This window comes from Lynx canadensis, chromosome A2, assembly GCF_007474595.2.
Source record: "Lynx canadensis isolate LIC74 chromosome A2, mLynCan4.pri.v2, whole genome shotgun sequence".
Taxonomy (NCBI): domain Eukaryota; kingdom Metazoa; phylum Chordata; class Mammalia; order Carnivora; family Felidae; genus Lynx; species Lynx canadensis.
Window position 1 is genome coordinate 149,285,093 of NC_044304.2, and position 17,284 is coordinate 149,302,376.

At 43.0% G+C, this 17,284-nt stretch overlaps 1 protein-coding gene and 1 long non-coding RNA gene across 2 annotated transcripts in view; one reads left to right on the top strand and one right to left on the bottom strand.

The window, feature by feature from the left end:
- EXOC4 (exocyst complex component 4) overlaps positions 1-17,284 on the top strand; it is a 754,543-nt gene that overhangs the window by 553,218 nt on the left and 184,041 nt on the right. The gene's annotated exons all lie outside the window — the stretch shown is intronic.
- Positions 15,860-17,284, bottom strand: part of LOC116737948 — an 85,942-nt gene continuing 84,517 nt past the window's right edge. Inside the window, exon 6 of the long non-coding RNA XR_004343313.1 lies at positions 15,860-17,164. This is a non-coding gene — a long non-coding RNA (uncharacterized LOC116737948). The remainder of the gene's footprint in view (positions 17,165-17,284) is intronic.

The following is a 17,284-nucleotide window of genomic DNA, read 5'->3' on the forward strand; positions in this document are numbered from 1 at the left end:
GCATCTTCTGTTAGTATGGTGCATTTGTTGCATTTAACCAGCCAGTGTTAATACATTCTTGTTAACGCCCTTACGTTATTCAGGTTGCCTTGGCTTTTACCTGACGTCTTTCTTCTGCTCCAGTATCCCGTCCAGGACACCACATGACAGTCACTGGGCTTGACTTCTTAGGTTCCTCTTGGATGCAGCAGTTTCTGAGACTTTCCCTTTTTTGAATGGCCTTGACGGTGGGTTAGATACTTGTAAAAAGGCCTGTCATATGGGTTTGTGTGATGTTTTTCTCATGACTCGACGACAGAGTATGTGTTTTGGGAAGGAAGACCACAGAGGTAAGGTGCCACTCTGATCACATCATATCAGATAGACATGATGCTATCAACTAGACTTATCACTGTCAACCTTGAGCATCTGGCTGAGGCAGCGTTTGTCAGGTTTCTCCACTAGAAAGTTGCTCTTTCCCCTCCTCTGCATTGTCTACTCTCTGGAAGGAACTCTGCCTGCAGCCCCACACGGTGGGGGGGAGTAGGGAGTTGTGGTCCACTTCCTTGAGGGTAGAGTATTTGCATCAATTATTTGGAGAGCTTCCGCATGAGAGATTTGTCTCTTCTCTTCTGTTTTTGTATGTATTTAGCTGCTTATTTATGTTGTACGGACTCGTGGATTTTTACTGCATACAGCAGGTTATGACACAATACTGCTTTATTTATGTTGTACGGACTTGTGGATTTTTGCTGTGTACGGCAGATTATAACCCAGTATTTTTATTGCTCACGTTGCTCCAGCTTTGGCCACTGGGAGCTCTTTCTGTTAGCACCTGTACCTCCTGTGTCCCTATCTTTGTGATTTTTTTTTAACATTTCTTGTTTTCTGGCACTACAACATGCTCCACGCTCCATCTGTATATTTTCTGCCCCAGTCCTAGAATCAACCATTTTCCCAAGGAGCCCCAGCTTCTGTTATTAGAGAATAGCATTGGCAATCAGTATCTGGGGACTTGGATTATTGCTACTTGAACATGATTACTTCTAGGTCCTCTCTGCTGGTAGAGAAAATAAATCTATGGTTTATTATATATTGTGTGTATATTCTTATCCATACCTATTTCTGCACGTAGCTACTTATGTGTATATATTAACTAAAAATGAATTCATACTGATGTTTCCAACTCAAGCGCATTACTGTGTGGATCATTCTGGCCTCCTCCTCTCGCCTTACTTATCTGAAACCTCCTTCTCCAGTAGTAAAAAAAAATCTGGCTCCCACCATCCACCATCCATTTGCTCAACTATTGAAGCCCAGCAAATACGTCCAGCAGTGTCAGAATTACTAACTCATGCCCTGTGACAAATAGCTTGATCAGCTAGGGCCTAGTTCTTAATGTACAGTTTCTTTTGCCTATAGTTTTACATACCCTACCAGCTTCTGAAATTGCTTGGGTCGGCACCTTTTTCTCCTACTCCTCTCAAGAAGGTCGTTTTATATATTTGTAATACAACTGGATGGTTTTGTCACATTCTGCACTTCACCCCGGGATCCCTTAGCCTTCTAAATGATTCTTTAATTTGCATACATTAAGGTTCATTCTTTGTGCTCTCGAGTTCTGTGGGTTTCGACAAATGCATTAATGTCCTATATCTGCCATTACAGCATTATACAAAATGGTTTTTACCACCCCTCTTCCCCCCAAATATCCCTATACTTCATCTTTTCAACCCATCTCCCCTTTCCCCACATCTCTGGCCATCACTAATCTTTTTACTGTCACTACAGTTTCGCCTTTTCCAGAATTCATGTAATTGGAATCATACAGTATTTAGCTTTTTTCAGACTGGCTTCTTTTAGTTAGCAATATGCATCAGATTCATTCATAGCTTTTCATGGCTTCGCAGCTCATTTCTTTTCATCACTGAATAACAGTCCATGGTATGGATTATGGATGTAGTATGTGATACACATATACCAGTTTGGTTATCCGTTTACCTATTAAAGGGCATCTTGGTCGCTTCCGTTCAGGGGGATTATGAGCAAAGCTGCCGCAGACATCCACCCTGTAGATTTATGATCGTAAGTTTTCAAATCAGTTGGGTGTTGTTTTTAGCTGTTTATAGAAATTGTGAGGATGAATGGGGTTGCGACGGTGGTGAGGACAGACTTACAAATAAACAAAGTTGCCCCGGGGGTAAGTGCTTTAATGAAACTATGAATATGATGAGTAAACTTGTATATAAGAAAAAGGCAAAAGTAAAAATACCCACATTTACTCTTAGGTGCTATTTTAAAACTTACTCTTAGGTTCTATTTTTTTAAAAATACTTAGCATTCCTTTCCAGGAAAAACACTCTTTGTCCAATTCCCCCTTTCCTCCTAGGCCCCTCCCCCCACAAGACCACCCTGCTGGAGACTTGCAGCTACAACCACAGTAGAAGACGGTGAGTCAGGTGGCTGTGAGTCAGATAGCACCAACATTTTCTGTCTGCAAAGATAGTCCTGGGAATTCACTGGTGACAGACACCTTCAGAATTTAATGATTTTTCTTCTTCCAACTGAAATAGTAGGAGAGAACATCCATGTAAGGGTTAAAAAAAAAAAATGCTCTTGCCCATTAGAAGGGAAAAAAAAGGCAGAGGGACTTTCCGCTATCTGGAAACATGGAATTAATAGGCCAAAAGAGCAAATAAAATAATTTTACCAACTCATTCAGTGCTAACAGTAAGTAAATTTATTCTGGGATTTGGGGTTCCTCCTCCAGGGATTTTTTTTTAATGTTTATTTATTTTTGAGACAGAGACAGAGCATGAGTGGGGGAGGGGTAGAGAAGGAGGGAGACACAGAATCCAAAGGAGCCTCCAGGCTCCGAGCTGTCAGCACAGAGCCTGACTCGGGGCTCGAACTCATGGACCATGAGATCGTGACCTGAGCTAAAGTCAGACACTTAACTGACTAAGCCACCCAGGTGCCCCCAGGGATTGCTTATAGAAGGAGCTAAACCCAGTGGAACCAGCCACATGGGAATGAATCCTTGCTTTGTCAAGAGCTAAGCTTGTGTCTTTCAAGAAGAGCTTTTGTGTTAAATTTCCAGGAAGAGAGGCCAGGGGTCTGTTAAGGGGCTTCTTGCTTTCTGTTTGCACACCTTTGAATGTTAGGTGACAGGGTCAGCTGGGCCCATTGGAGCCTGATTTGTATACCAGTCAGCAGTGAAGAAGATGGAATAGAGAGAGAAGAAAAAAATGTGTGTGTTTACAGCCTGGGCAGTGGGGACAAGCGTTGGTATATGCACATCCTTCTTGAATGTACAGTCACCTGCATATTCGTAAAATACAGCACAAGCTCAGAGGCTCGATTCGGTTAGCAGATCCTTTTTGTGTGTAGAGGGATTAATAGAGTGGAAGGAGTGTAGACAGAGGGGCCAGATTGTAAGTGCAGAGAGAACTTTCTCCAACACCCAGCATGACAGGAAATTTGTAAGCTGCAAGTGATCAGAAACTTTTTGATGAACAGAACATAAATATGAGAAAATTAAAGATTTCTCTTTAAGTGAAAAACAGAAGAATCCAGATAGAAGTTGTAATTTATAATGTTACAGTTTAGTTGGTGAGTGTTTTTAATTAATCCCTGGGTAACTATATTTTTAAAAATCTTGCTATAGTTCATATATTTGGCTAAAATGCATTAGTTAAATATTTATGTGACTAGTTATATATTTATAATGTCTGCTCTTTTTATGGAGTGGTTTTACAGAAATAATCATAAGTGACTGGATCGAAAGTTATTTTTACTTTTTCCCAGCTAACCATATGTAGGAAAAACCAAGCTAATTGGCTCCTGAAACTATATCAGATTGACCCCCTGAGTACTAACCCACCTGGAACTCTTGTACCTGGGTAGCAACAATCAATTGCTGTCGAGCTAGCTTAGCAAATGCAAATACGTCCAGTCTTGGCGCAAATTTTAGGCTTATGTTAATTCTCCTTCCTCACTTCTGGACAGGTAGGTACATGCTGGTTTACTTCTATAGCAGAAAGACAACTTAGCAGACAAGGAATGTTGTAACCAAACTTCCACACGTGAGACACGTGTTCTGTGTAAGCCCTAACTCTGATTGTATGTGGTTAGCTTGTAGTATAAATTTTCCCCAGTTAGTGTTGATATTTTCTACCACGGAAAGTCTGGACTCCCAAAGAGTTCTAGAGCTGGAATTTGAAGCTTAACTAGTTAAGTGTATGGTCTAAGGTGATATATCTGATAAACGACAGCTCCAGGAGTAGAATCCAGACCCCTCTTTTGCTGACCCAGTTCTCTTTCTCTTCTACCTACCGTATTATTTAAAACCTTCTCCCCCTTTCCTGTTCTGAGTAATTTGTTTACATTGGATTTTAGCACCAACACTTGTAACTATAAGGGAACTATTCCGTTCTTTGGCACTTTCAGGAAAAGAACATCTCGCACCACCTCCTGTTTAGGGTGACTTTGCTTTTCTTTTTGCTCCTTTCTCTAAAGGCAGAGCACATTTCACTCCAAAACCAAATAACAAGCATCTCTCTCCTAATTTGTGGTTTTCAAAATTTTCGACTGTTTTTTTCCCCTTGCTGTCCAGAATGCTGTCTGAAAAGTCACAGTGATTTTAATAATTGATGGCTACTTTATGAAATTGTCAGCCTGGATCCATCCCCCTCCCTCCTCCAACCCCGAATCCTTGAACAGCTAATCCTTTTATGTTGCTTCCTTTTTCTCTCTTTTTTTTTTTTCTTCCTGGTTTCATTTAGATAATTGTATTATTCGCCCTGGAATATAATTGCCGTTACACTATGGGGGGAGGGGGGCGGCACAAGGTGGGCTTCCTGCTGTTGGCATCCGCGGGTTGTAAAATGTCTGTTATGCTCTAGCCTCTAATTTCTTTGCCATCCCACCTTTTAAAGATTTAATTATACCTGTGTGGAAGCATAATTTGAAATACGACTTCTGATTCTTTGGGAAGATAGACTAATCCATTGTTAAACGTGAACAAGCATGGCACTGTGGAGAAAACTTTGGACTGGAATCTCTGTGCCGCTGAACAAACAAGTTCTGAATGCCTACTGTGTACCGGGCACTGGACTGAGCACGAAGGAGGGCAAAATTTAAAAGAAGAGAGAAAGTGCCTTCCAGGATGGAATATCTTGGTGATCTGCTACCCACTTGTGATGCAGCTTTGGGCAGTGCACTTAACCTCTTTGGGCCTGCCTTTCTCATCTCCAAACAGAGGATACTGGTCCTCTTTAGAATATCCTTCCAGCTGTAACATTCCATGGTGCTCTGGAAAAAGACCATCAGTTATCAGCCAAATTCCCTTGTTGTCAGATCTGATTCGAAGAGCAGGGGATGGTAAAAAGCATACATTCTCTGTGACAGAAGTCAGTTTGTCACCTCTGAAGTCAGAGACGGTCCAGTGTGAAAGCTCTTAAAGGATTGCCTTTTCTTGGCAAATGTATTTTCTACCTGGTAAGTCCAGCATGCCCAAAGCAAGGTGCATTTTGGGAACAGAAGGTGATCGTCTCTGAGCCACTACAAGTTGTTCGGAAAGGAGCAGTAATAACTTTTCCTCCCAAATTACTGCCTGATATCTTTCTTCCGTCTCAATGAAGCTGTTTTTTCCAGTGAGAATTTGGATCCTAACACGTGTTTTTCACAAGTCGGAGTTGCGCTGTCCATCGGTTGGAAGAAAGTTCGCAAAATGGTTCTTGTGCTTCTTTATATGTTGTTATGTTTCTCTTTGGAGGCGTCTAGTTTGGATACAGTGAAACTTGCCAACCCAAGAACTTAGAAAATGAAGGATGCGAATGGATCAGGCTCTGTAACTTTGAGGGGAAATGATATTCATCTCTGTCAGATCCTTATAGTGTTGGATAAAGCAAACCCAAAATGACAGCATATAGCTGGTTACAAATGGAACACAAATAACACATAATAAAATAGAGATTTAAAGTAGATTTTATAACATGTTTATTTCAGGGAACAAATCATAACCCATTTGCCTTATTGGAAAAACAATTTTCTTGTTACACAGGGAAAATGGAGTATTTAAAAAGGAAATGAATATGACAACCAAATGGACTTGGTTGAAATTGGCAAATGTGTTTCTTATTTACTTGTTGTTTTTGTGCTGGGGAGAGCGATACTGGGCCTAGACTGAACCTGCTTTCAGGAGTGATGGTTCTTTTCCAAAAACCTAGCCATCTGGGATAAAGTCGTTTGTGCACATCCCGTCCTTTCCGGGCATATAAATGGACACCGGAAATCTGTCCCCTTCATGTACAATCTTCATGCTCTCCAGAATTTTCAACCTACCTCTTTTTTCCTCTTCATCTGTATGCAAATCTTTGCAAGCAGCCCTCTCCTCTATTGTCCAGTAATAAAATATTGTCAATCTAGTAGTAGGTGCTCCTCTTTTTTGTCGTTTTATTTATCTTCAGGACTGTGTTCCTTAGCCCAATGCTTCTAAAATTTTAATAATCATTTTAGCCACCAGGAGGATCCTTTTAAAATGCATATTCTGATTCAGTGAGTCCCAGGACACCTGGGTGGTTCAGTTGGTTAAGCATCCAACTCTTGACACAGGCTCAGGTCGCGATCTCACGGTTGTGAGATCAAGCCTCACGTCGAGCTCCACGCTGAGCATGGGGCCTGCTTGGGATTCTCTCTCTCTCGCTGCCCCTCCCTCACTCGTGGTCTCTCTCTCTCTGATTCAGTCTGATTGATTCCTTAGGTTCTACATTTTGAACCAACACTGAAGTAATGCTGAAGCCGCTGGTCCGTGAGCCATTCTTTGAGTAGAAGGCTGTACACGAGGGGCCAACAAGCTTTTTTCTGTAAAGGGCCAGAGAGCAAATATTTCCATGCATCTCTGCAAGCTGTATGGTCTCTTTTCGAACAGTTGGGCCATTGTAGTATAGAAGCAACCATGGACAATGTGTCAGTGAACGAGCATGGCTGTGTTCCAATAAAACTTTAATTATAAAAAAATATAGCGGCTGGATTTGGCTTGCAGCCATAGTTTGCCAACCTTTGCTTTAGACAACGTCTTTGAAATGATAAGTGTGTTTTTTAAACTTGAAGGTTTTCATCCAAACGTTTACAAGGGATTGTCTTACAATGTTAAGCATATACGTGAAGTGGGTAGAGGTTAATTTGTGCTCTACCAGTATTACTCGAGGAAAAAAAAAAATGTAGGCCAATCAACAAGGTATCTTTTCTCTCTAGGGGACTTAGAAGAAGGTGAGAGGCATCATGTTTTAGCGCTGTTGTGGCACAATGTGACAACATTTTGAAAACTCACTTCCTGTCTGGCAAGCGGTGGCTTACGGTCAATTTATTGTTATGGGCACGCGTCTCTCCGAAGCCTGACTCTTGTCTGCCTATGTGCCTTCCTCCCATCACATCCCTTGCCATATCACTTGGCACTGATCCATATTTGGGTAATGAGATAGTTTGTTGTGCCTGCAATGAAGAAAATGATTTAAAATGTTTTTTAATAAGTTAACAGGAGCAAGTGTTGAAATTACTGTAATGAGATAATGACAGTGCAGCACATTGCTTTGAAGATTGTGCTCTGGTGAAAAATGTACACTCTTAATAAATTCATTTTCACCGTATTTTCCTTGGCCAGGTTGTTTAGCCTTGGCCGGTCTGCCGGTAGCAGAGAAATGGGCAGATGAGTTAGTAATCAACAAAGAAAGAACACCAAAGCGGGCCATCATTTAAGAGGACTAGTGAGCTTTAGGATATCAGCCATGGGGGACTTGGGGCCAGATCTTTCCAGGACAGGTGCCTTATGGGAAGATGAAAATCCAGACTTCTGAACCGCCGGCCAGTGTAACAGGTGCAGCTTTTAAATCTGTGGACGTGGGTCACGTGTAACTTTATTTCTTTGAAGTTTCAAGTGTTAAACCTGAAAGTTCTCTAAGTCTCCTTGCATGTACTCAGCCGGCACGTATCCTACGTGTACTCAGTACGCAGCACAGCGTGAGATAGGGAGCTACCGAGGTGAGAAGGCCCAGAGACTGCCGCTAAGTGTATTATTTAGGAGACAGTGGCAGTCAGCAAATCCGTGTTAGACCTTCCGCGATCTACATTTGTACTTGGCACGTTGGGAGTTCAGGAGGGGGAGTGGTCATTCAAGAAAGATTTCCTAAAGGAGGTGATACTTAAGCTGAATCCACAAAGGTGGGGCATATTCAAAGTAGAGGAAAAGACATTAACAAAATAGAGAGACATGGAATAGCATAGCACATGAAAGAAAAGAGATACGTTGTCTTCTACACCTATCATGGAATCCCATACAGCGGCGCATGAATAGCATGTTCTACATAGTCTGGATGAATCTAACGAAATTACGTTCCAAACGAGAAGCAAGACACAAAAGAATATGTAAAATACGATTCCATTCATAAGAATTATGAATTATACTAAATATTTTAGGGACACATATCCAAGTGGTAAAATTATAAAGAGCAGCAGCAGAAGGATTATTATAAAGGTTACCACAGGTGGTGAGAGAGAAGGTTTCAACTGGGGCGGAGAGAACTTGGGATACTGGAAAGTTCTGTTTTTGGGGTTTTTTTTTTACCATGTTTGGGGCTCCATTGGGGGTTTGCTTCCTGATTAACATAAACATACATTGTCATAAACCTTCTCACGTAGATGTTACTGTGAAATATATGTGTCCTATTTCACAATAAAGAGGTTTTTTTTTTAAAAAAGAAAAACTCTGAGATAGGCAGTAGGAAATGAAACAGTAGCCATGAAAGGGGTCAGGCTGTAGAATCACATAATCACTGATATAGGTGGGCATGGAAAGCCAGGTCTATGATGGTCCCAGGTTTTTAATTTGTAGACTAGAAAGATGGCATCTGTGGAGACCGGGAATGTTGTATCCATACCAGGTTAGGGCTTTTCTGCTCTCTCTCCTCTCAGGCCCATTCTTATTCTACCCAAATGTCATTTTTTATACCTGCTTCTTCAGATGAGTATAAATCAGCACCATTTCCCCCATAGTCCTGTCAAGAAAATCGCTCAGTTGCCCCATCTTCATGCTCAGGGATTCCAGCAATCAGCTCCAAGGATGTGTATTATGTTTTACACTTTCACCCAATTTCATTTCAGAGTGTTTACTCCACCACACATTCCGTTCTTACCAGGTTGGCATATACCATGCTTACTGCTCCCTTTTCTTTCCCCGTCCTTGGCCATACCTCTCCGCCATGTTTCCATAAGAGGGACAGCATTGCTTTATCCTTTTCCTCAGATTCCACCCCATTTTTTTTAATGTTTATTTTTGAGAGACAGAGTGCGAGGGGGGAAGGGCAGAGAGAGAGGGAGACACAGAATCCGAAGCAGGCTCCAGGCTCTGAGCTGTCAGCACAGAACTCGACGCGGGGCTCGAACTCAAGAACCATGAGATCATGACCTGACCTGAAGTCAGACACTTAACCGACTGAGTCACCCAGGCACCCCAGATTCCACCCCGTTTTTTTTAATGTTTACTTTTGAGAGGCAGAGCGTGAGTGGGAGAGGGGCAGAGAGAGGGAGACCCAGAATCTGAAGCAGGCTCCAGGTTCCTAGCTGTCAGTCCAGAGCCCAATATGGGGCTCGAACTCATGAACCTCGAGATTATGACCTGAGCCGAAGTCAGATGCTTCACCAAACTGAAGCACCCAAGCGCCCCAGATTCCACCCCATTTTTATAACCAAACTTAAAATCCCCTTCAGAAGGCCATTCCTGACTAAAAAGGAAGTCTGAAAATATCGGTGTTTACATGAAAACCACACTGAATTTTCTACTTCGATTGTGATCAATTCTGGTCTTTCTCATATGGATTTTGTAATTTTTAATTTAAAAGGGCCTTTCCTTAATTCAAACCTGAAAATGCAAAGTTGACGTCTTGAAATTAAGATTGGTGTGTATAAGGAGCCTCCCCATCATGGGAGCTTCGGTTTTTAATGCTGCATGTTTTCTCTTTATGTGAACCTGAGCGAATAAGCTGTTATCTATTTAGAAGGATGATAGGGTGGCATACTCTGAGCAGGTAGGCACGTGCTTTGTGGTGTTGTCCCAGTGCAAGAGCCGCAGCCACAGCGTCCACGGACCAAGTTACGAGAGGTGATGGGGAACATTCCATTCGGTTGAAATGCATTGAGCACGGCCAACGAGCAGAGGTATGGCCAACTAGCGGAGACGATGGGCTTAGGAACAGAGCCTCTGCCCATTGTGCTGGCTGAGACATCTGTGGGTCAGACTCCTCCCAAACTGTCTGGAAGCTGCTTCTCCCGGAAAGTCAGAAAACCCTTTCCTGGGGCTCGGCGGGCTTTCTCCTTGACAGAAGCGCTTTGCCTCTGGCTGCCCTCTCCAGCACACAACTCCTGCCCCCATGTCCCAGCCACACCATTCTCCCCTCTCACCCAGCAAATCACATCTTTCTTGACACCAGTCCGGAGCTTGGTTGAAACAAAACTCTGCACTTGCAGTTGCCAGGCAGTGAGGTAGAGGAGGCCCTGCTTACTTGAACCGACTAAAGGTCCATTGTATAATCATGTCGTGAACGCAAGTCACGGTAATCTGGTCTTCGCTGTAGTGGTGTCAGAGTGCTGACGGTGCATTCTTGTTTTGGGGGGAGCGGGGGATGGGGGACAGGGAATGAAGTGTCTCTTGTTGACTAGCTCAACTTGTCAGGCTTCTAGGATTTAAAAGAACATAAAAGGCAGGCGGTTGTTCACCATAACAAACCAAGAGACTTTGCAGTGAGTTCTCTGATGAGCGCTCTCACCTCCTCACTCCGCCCCCCCCCCCCACATATACACACATGCACGTGCCCGCACACACACGCTCACACACACACACTGGGGAAAATTGTAATTTAGAGCAAAAAATAGTCGAACATGACCCTGATTTTATGTCTACATAGTTGAGCTTCAGTCAAGCAAAGAAATAGAGGGTAAACCGAAAGGAAATTGGAGGAAAGACCACGCAAGAGGCAAGCTAAGGCTGGAATTTCGTAAAATCCATTTCTAGGCCCGTCAGCTGCTTGCTTCATTACCTTAGGCTTCCATTTCATCTTTGAAGTCTTTAGTTCTGTCTTTCTATTCATTTCCTTTTCCTTCAGTTTCTCATAAACCTCAAAATGCTAATAATAGAAATCATAGGCCGTCAACCCCGAGTTAGTCGAGTACCTTGTAAGCACAGCCATCTGATCACCCTTAGCTGAGGTGTGGTTTTGTGGGGGTGACGTGTATCCCCCTGGTGGTCGTGGGGGCCTAGCGAGCACCCCCCCTTACAGTACTGGTGTCTGTAGATTGCCCCACCATGTATTAGGCTGAAAGAGTCCGTGCGATTGCTGCCGGAAATTTAGGACCACTCAACTGTAGGACGGGGGTCAGCAAACTTTTTTCTGTAAACAGCCAGTTGGGAAATATTTTAGCCTTCAGAGGTGATATGGTCTCTTTTGCAACTGTCCAACTCTGCCTCGGTAGCGGGAAGGTACATAAATGAACGCACGTGACTGTTCCATCAAACTTCAATTACAAAAATAGGTAGCAGGCAGATTTGGCCCACAGACCATGGTACAGTGGCCAGACTGCTGGATTTCGAGCTGGATTTTCACATGACCTCTCAAACCCATATCATCACAGTGTGCTCTTAAGTGGGTCTCATCACTTGTGTATTTATTCATAAAATTTAGAGTAAGAGCACTTGTCATGGCTCCCTTAGAAAGTTAAATGGGATAATACAGGTGAATAAGACTAACTGTGAAGAACTATGTAAACAGCCTTTTTTTTCCTCATAAGTATGATTAGCAGCAGCAAGGGCAGTTTTTCTAGAGGAGTAAAAGGATTACTCTTCCCTTCTAGTTTCCCACAACCATATCGGAGTGTCTTAGAACTCAAGAGAGCCCCATGATAGGAGATAGACTGTTCTGGGAAGGTTCATAGACATAGCATTCCAATTTGAAATCCTAACAACGTATCACATAGCAAAGGGAAGAAATCAGAAATGGCCCTTTTTGCCCGAGTACATCCAAGTACACAGCTTCAGGAAGATCTTACAGGAGAGGAGAGATGATGCCCACATAATCTGTGATACCTTTTCCATCACCCGTGGCAGTCAAAGGCGGGATCGGTAATATAGATAGTCTCCTTCCCATCTAAATATTTTTGTGTGAAAATGTTAAACTTAGCAGGAAGGATTTGATATACTCAAGGGACGACATAATACTGAAACTTTCCCACTTTCCATATTTTTAACACCGGGGATGATGGCTTGTAAACATGTTTCATAAAGGACAGCGAAGATAATTGTATGTTACGTAGAATGATGTATTCTCTATAACAGAGTTTCTAACTGGTCTGAGCACTGTCTTCAGAATCATACATGGCATTTTCTTCACCCGTTAATGTCTTGCACATGATGTTTAATACATGTTTCTCGAGTGAAAATATGTTTAGGCAAAAGTAAATATGTTTTTTTGATATGGGAGAGCCTCTCAGAAGCCAAGAAGGCCAAGATACTTTAATCTCTCAATGAAAGTCTCATCTATTTTAACCTGAAGCCAAGGGACCTGAAAGTAGTTTTTAATCCGGTGGGGTTCTGGTAAATTTTCAACAGCCTGCTCTCTGGGGAATAAAAAAACAGGGGGTCAGGGAGGTCAATAAATCAAGCCCTGGTTTGTGGTGTTTGTGAACCTCTGTGGTGTAACCAGCCCCACCGCGGCCAATTTGAATCTACCAGCATGGTGCTGAATGCGGTCCTGAGACGTGCACAGTATAGAATATTCACCGCATGGATGCGATACATGCAAATAACCTCAAAAGAATAGATGATGATGATAATAATAATAGTACATGTGTGTCTCATAATGCCCGTGGTTCACCAGTCCTAACAGTGGACCAGTTCGCTCAATAGGAACCAGCCCCAGCTCCTCACCTTGCTTACCACAATGTATTCTAGTGGCTAATTTAATTGTTTGCCTCCTTTCGTAAATAATGAAATGCTTCCTGAAAGCATGCCTGGTGTCTTGATTTGCTCACCCTTGCAGCTGCGATGCCTAGCACATGGTAGGTACTCAAGTATTTGTTGACTGAGTGAGCCATTTCAATCCTTTGCATTCCCCCCAAATTAATATCACTGTGAAACCAAAGATGAGACTTGCCTTCCCTAAAAACTACATTTTCTTTTCTTGGTTTTGGTCAGCTTTGACAACATACTTACTATGAATGTTCATCTCTCAGCACTTCAGCGTATGAAATATTAATGTTTTCAGTATCTTGCGACTAAGGATCTGTGGGTTATTCATGGGCATAGTGTTCAAAGAAACAACTCCTATAATATAAATATGTTCAGGAACGATTTTTCAATAGAACGTCAGTTTCTTTGATCTGTTTGTGTTCTTCTAAACCAACAAAACACTTCCAGTTCCTGTGATATGCAGATTACTTGTCTGGATAAAATTGTAAAAATTTAAAAATTTTCTCTGGGTGCTGCATAACTTCCCTGTTTTCAGCCCAGAGGTTTGTCACGGAGCAGAGTTGGAAATCCTGGCATCTTTGCATTAAGGAGAAAAGAATATGTTTCCCGTAGCGTAGGCTAGTGTTTTCCCAAACTGCGTTCCCCAGGGTCCAATTCTGTGGGATGTTAATGATACTGTGTGGCAGCCAGTTTCAAGGTAAACATCGGTTTGGAAAAAAATCACTTGAAACAGGTAATTTTACAGTAGTAGCACATTCCAGAAGGGGACCCGGTATACACTGTTTCCCGGTGAATTTCTTCTTACCAGAGTATCACAGGGACCTCATGTTCTGAGAAGTACTACACTCATATGTGAACAGACTTACAGAATCAGGTAATGTTTAGAACCGAAAGGCCTTAAAGGTTACCTTGGTCACCTCCCCACTCCCCCCACGTGTCAGAATCCATTTGACATCACCTCTGCCAGGTGGCCATCCAACCTTTGCTCAATACCCACCTTATCAGGGAGCAGTGTACTCCCAAGGCCACCCACTCCCTCACTGGACTCCTGACCTTTTTTTTTTGTTGTTGTCAAACCAAGCTCTTCCTTAGGATTGAACCAAAAACCTGCTTCCCTGTACTTCATCCGTTACTTTCAGTTTTGCCACCTAGCATATTGGTGAAGCAAGTTGGCTTCCTTTCCTTCAAGACAACGATCGTGTTTCCCAGAACCTTCTCTTCCTTAAATGGAACATGTCCAGTTTATTCATCTCTTCTTCCTATGAGGAAGTTCCTCATCCTGATTACTCCCCTCTGGGTGATATCTAATGTCGCTCTCAGAATGGGATACCTAAAATTGAACACAGCCCGCTGTGGTCTGCAGGGTACAAATGTTTAACTTTTCAGTCAGCAGATACTCCTGGAGCCACTATCCACTTTGGGTACTCTTTTAGACAGTGGGAACACAGACGGCAATAGAGCTTACAGTCTAGCAGTGGAAAAACCAACCAGAAAATAAGCAAAGAAAGGAGATGGTGTCGCATAGTCAAAAATGTTACAGAGGCAGTAAAACCGATGTCTGTTATACTAGAAAGTGTTTAGGAAGGAGGTGGCTTGTTTTAGATCAGCGGTGAGGGAGAGGCTCTCAGGAGATGTTTGAACTGTTCTCGAATGATACAAAGGAACCAAGAGTGAGCGTCTGTGGGTAGGGGTGTCACCGGAAAGAAGGACCATGTGGGGGAGTATAGTATACTAAGAGAAGCACAGAACAAAATTAACTTCTAAAGGGTAATCCAGTTAATGTGATCTCCGTCAATAGTATAGCGGTCTACATTTGTTAGGACATCGTACCGCTGTTCATCCAGCCTGGAATTTTTGGTTGTTCTGGTTATTTTTCCAAGAACCTGATCAAATTCTAATTCCTGTTGATTTTTTAGAGATTAAAATCTCCAGACTTTTTTTTTAATGCTATTGACAAAGCCAATAATTGGGAACTTAAGGGGAAAACATTCGTTGCTCTTAAATTACATAATTTTGGTTTCTTGCTTCTCAGGATGACATTGAACCCTGACTTTATCATCAGTACAACAAATAGCATTATATGCAAATAGTATTCTCAGTATTCTGGTTTTTTTTTAATTTAATAAATCTTTTATCTCTTTATTCAAAGGTATCAATAAAATTGTTGTACAGGTTATTTCCAAGGAGTATAGACTGTTCTGAATGTCCCCTCAGGTTTGAAGACTCCATTAAGCAACCCTGTCTTAATATATCACCTTTTTTTTATTTTTAATTTTTTTTTTTTTTAGTTTATTTTTGGGAGACAGAGAGTGCGTGAGCGGGAGAGGGCCAGAAAGAGGGAGACAGAAGATCCAAAGCAGGCTCCCGCACGGTGAGCACAGAGCCTGAAGTGGGGCTCGAACTCATGAAGAACCATGATATCTTGACCTGAGCTGAAATCAAGAGTTGACTGCTTAACTGACTGAGCCATCCAGGTGCCCCTTAGTATATAGCTTCTCAACGGCCTGCTAATGCTTGACTCCATGAGCTGTTATCTACCCCATATTTTTACCGTAAGGACAGCCCTCAGGATAACTGAAGAACTGTATCAGTCTCCACTAGTCCTATAAGAAAAGAAAATTAACGCCCTCGTGAGTACAAGATAGCTCTTAGATCACATATCCTTTTCTAAATGTTCATAACCCAAGAGATGATAGACATTTAATCGATTCTCTCTAAAATGCATTCTTTCCCATTAAAAAAAAAAAAAAAAAAAAAAGCACAGCATTTTCCTGACTCCGGGCAGGCTGGAGATTAAGGAGTAAGCAAAACTCATGGAATCATCTTTGATAAAAGCATCGTTTCTAAAAGAAAGGAGTAGCCACATCTGTGTCACTTAAAATCTGTTCCTCACATGGATTTGCACAAAACAAGTTTATATTTATTGAGCCCTGTCACAGTGACCTAGGGGCCAATAATTTGTTAAAGACACAAAACATCACAACAAGTAAATGCAAGACAATCAGGTATCTTGGCTCTGGAGTGCCCCCTATAGGCCCAGGAGACCTGAGATGGGCTAAGTTCCTGGAAGCTAGATCTAGTCAATTAACTGTCTTTCTGTTCCTAATGTTCAGAATCCAGTAAACGATTCTAGCTGGAGGGTAAGTGCAATTCGGCTGGGTGTTAGGCAATCAAGGTAGGTTCAGGCTTCTTGGGAACAGTGCCATTCGTTAGCATGACACGAAGCTAACTATGTGCTCCGTCACCAGCAGGAACACCTGCTTCCTCTAGCCAGCTGAGTTCTGTTGCCATCCACTTCTTCTGAATCTCGTTATGGGCGAGCTCTCACCTCTGTTTTGATGCTCATCCCCTTGATTTTATGGGAAAAGAAAATCTTTCTCTGCCTTCACATCTCAGTCGCTTACCATCAGGCTTGGGCTCACTGGAGGCCCTGCAAACCAATCACAGGCGTTGCCACTTAGACATCCTGAATCAGTTTGGTCCAGTTCAGCTGTTTCTTGAACCCTCACCGAGTGCTCATGTTCATATTCATCTCTGGGGGCACAGGGATCTTGTTCTAGGTGTCCTTCCGCATCTTCTGGTCAGGTTTAACCTCAGAAGAACCCGCGGGCTCATGTCAGCTGAGCCGTATCTGTATTACACCGTTCCCTGCCCCCGGGCTTTGCTCCTAGCTCCCCAAAGAGAGCTCTCCTGCAGGTGTGCCTCCTTTCCCTGGCTTGTCTGTGAGCACGGAGGCGCTCATTAGCAGGGCCTGGCAGTTCACGGTCCCTGGTTGGTACGCTGTGTTTACCTTTGCCCTATGGAGGTAGAGCGTTGAGCCCTCAAGACGGGCTGTGCACAGATGAAACAGCCCTCACCAGGAGCGAGTAGGCAGCGGCCTCATGAGACAGAGGCAGTGCTCATGGGAGAGGGTGTGTGTGTGAAACGGTCCATCCCACTTGACTCTGGGAAGAGGACTCATGACGACAGGCCAGCAGTGTCCTTTTAGACTCGTCTCTCCAAGAGACCGTCTGGCCCCCTGCTTCTCAGGGTGAGTCAGCAGGACACGTGGGGGCCCGGGCACTGACGGAGGGAACTCTGAGGATGGCATCCCCTCACACACGCGTGCCCTCTCTTGTTGGTATCCTGGTCCCTGGGTATTTCTCTAGTGCATTCTCTTCCTGGCCTCAACTGTTTGAAAGAGAAGAAGAATTAATCCTGTACTTCATATGCTCTGAAACTAAAAAGAGGGCAAGAGGAAAGAAGTTTACATCAGATCTGACAGTCTTACTGATCGTTGCTGATAAAAAC